The sequence below is a fragment of the Triticum aestivum genome, chromosome 2A (assembly GCF_018294505.1).
Source record: "Triticum aestivum cultivar Chinese Spring chromosome 2A, IWGSC CS RefSeq v2.1, whole genome shotgun sequence".
In the NCBI taxonomy this organism is placed as follows: domain Eukaryota; kingdom Viridiplantae; phylum Streptophyta; class Magnoliopsida; order Poales; family Poaceae; genus Triticum; species Triticum aestivum.
In genome coordinates, this window is record NC_057797.1 from 417,568,612 (window position 1) to 417,571,818 (window position 3,207).

Consider the following 3,207-nt stretch of genomic DNA (forward strand, 5'->3'; position numbering starts at 1 on the left):
ATAAAGTAAAGCAATTACAGGGCGATTGCATTGCATACAATAAAGCGACAACCATATGGCTCCTGCCAGTTGCCGATAACTCGGTTACAAAACATGATCATCTCATACAATAAAATATAGCATCATATCTTGACCATATCACATCACAACATGCCCTGCAAAAACAAGTTAGACGTCCTCTACTTTGTTGTTGCAAGTTTTACATGGCTGCTACGAGCTGAGCAAGAACTGTTCTTACCTACGCATCAAAACCACAACGATAGTTTGTCAAGTTAGTGTTGTTTTAACCTTCTCAAGGGCCAGGCGTAGCCACACTCGGTTCAACTAAAGTTGGAGAAACTAACACCCGCCAGCCACCTGTGTGAAGGAAATATGCCCTAGAGGCAATAATAAAGTTATTATTTATTTCCTTATATCATGATAAATGTTTATTATTCATGCTAGAATTGTATTAACCGGAAACATAATACATGTGTGAATGCATAGACAAACAGATTGTCACTGGTATGCCTCTACTTGACTAGCTCGTTGATCAAAGATGGTTTTCTAACCATAGACATGAGTTGTCATTTGATTAACGGGGTCACATCATTAGAGAATGATGTGATTGACTTGACCCATTCCGTTAGCATAGCGCTTGATCGTTTAGTTTGTTGTTATTGCTTTCTTCATGACTTATACATGTTCCTATGACTATGAGATTATGCAACCCCCGTTTACCGGAGGAACACTTTGTGTGCCACCAAACGTCACAACGTAACCGGGTGATTATAAAGGTGCTCTACAGGTGTCTCGAAGGTACTTGTTGGGTTGGCGTATTTCGAGATTAGGATTTGTCACTCCAATTGCCGGAGAGGTATCTCTGGGCCCACTCGGTAATGCACATCACTATAAGCCTTGCAAGCATTGCAACTAATGAGTTAGTTGCGGGATGATGTATTACGGAACGAGTAAAGAGACTTGCCGGTAACGAGATTGAACTAGGTATTGAGATACCGATGATCGAATCTCGGGCAAGTAACATACCGATGACAAAGGGAACAACGTATGTTGTTATGCGGTTTGACCGATAAAGATCTTCGTAGAATATGCAGGAGCCAATATGAGCATCCAGGTTCCACTATTGGTTATTGACCGGAGACGTGTCTCGGTCATGTCTACACAGTTCTCGAACCCGTACGGTCCGCACACTTAAAGTTCGATGACGGTTATATTACGAGTTTATGTGTTTTGATGTACCGAAGGAGTTCGGAGTCGCGGATGAGATCGGGGACATGACGAGGAGTCTTGAAATGGTCGAGATGTAAAGATCGATATATTTGACGACTATATTCGGACATCGGAAAGGTTCCGAGTGATTCCGGTATTTTCGGGAGTACCGGGGAGTTACGGGAATTCGTATTGGCCTTAATGGGCCATACGGGAAAGGAGAGGAAGGCCTCAAAGGGTGGCCGCACCCCTCCCCATGGACTGGTCCGAATTGGACTAGGGAGGGGGGCGCCCCCTTCCTTCCTTCTCCTTTTCCCTTCCCTTTCCTTCTCTCCTACTCCTACTACTTGGAAGGGATCCTAGTTCTACTAGGAAAGGGGGAATCCTACTTGAAGGAAATATGCCCTAGAGGCAATAATAATATTATTATTTTATTTCCTTATATCATGATAAATGTTTATTATTCATGCTAGAATTGTATTATCCGAAAACATAATACTTGTGTAAATACATAGACAAACCAAACGTCACTAGTATGCCTCTACTTGACTAGCTCATTAATCAAAGATGGTTATGTTTCCTAACCATAGAGATGTGTTGTCATTCGATTAACGGGATCACATTATTAGGAGAATGATGTGATTGACATGACCCATTCCATTAGCTTAGCACCCGATCGTTTAGTATGTTGCTATTGCTTTCTTCATGACTTATACATGTTCCTATGACTATGAGATTATGCAACTCCCGTTTGCCGGAGGAACACTTTGTGTGCTACCAAACGTCACAACGTAACTGGGTGATTATAAAGGAGCTCTACAGGTGTCTCCAAAGGTAAATTTTGGGTTGGCGTATTTCGAGATTAGGATTTGTCACTCCGATTGTCGGAGAGGTATCTCTGGGCCCTCTCGGTAATGCACATCACATAAGCCTTGCAAGCATTGCAACTAATGAGTTAGTTGCGAGATGACGTATTATGAAACGAGTAAAGAGACTTGCCGGTAATGAGATTGAACTAGGTATTAAGATACCAACGATCGAATCTTGGGCGAGTAACACACCGATGACAAAGGGAACAACGTATGTTGTTATGCGGTCTGACCGATAAAGATCTTCGTAGAATATGTATGAGCCAATATGAGCATCCAGGTTCTGCTATTGGTTATTGACCAGAGACGTGTCTCGGTCATGTCTACATTGTTCTCGAACCCGTAGGGTCCGCACGCTTAAGGTTTTGATGACAATTATATTATGAGTTTATGAGTTTTGATGTACCGAAGTTAGTTCGGAGTCCCGGATGTGATCATGGACATAACGAGGAGTCTCGAAATGGTCGAGACATAAATATTGATATATTGGACGGCTATATTCGGACACCGGAAGTGTTCCGGGTGACTTCGGAGAAAGCCGGAGAGCCGGAGGGTTACCGGAACCCTACCGGGAGAATTAATGGGCCATATGGGCCTTAGTGGAGAGAGAGAAGGGCGGCCAGGGTGGGCCGCGCGCCTCCTCCCCCCTGGTCCGAATTGGACTAGGAGAGGGGGGCGGCGCCCCCCTTTCCTTCTTCCTCCCCACTTCCTTCCCCCTCCTAGTAGGAGTCCTACTCCTACTAGGAGGAGGACTCCTCCATGGCGCGCCTATAGGGCCGGCCGGCCTCCTCCCCTTGCTCCTTTATATATGGGGGCAGGGGCACCCCTAGACACACAAGTTGATCCATGTGATCATATTCTTAGCCGTGTGCGGTGCCCCCTTCCACCATAATCCTCGATAACATTGTAGCGGTGCTTAGGCGAAGCCCTGTGATGGTAGTACATCAAGATCATCACCACGCCGTCGTGCTGACAGAACTCTTCCCCGACACTTTGCTGGATCGGAGTCCGGGGATCATCATCGAGCTGAACGTGTGCTAAAACTCGGAGGTGCCGTAGTTTCAGTGCTTGATTAGTCGGGCCGTGAAGACGTACGACTACATCAACCGTTTTGTGCTAACGCTTTCGC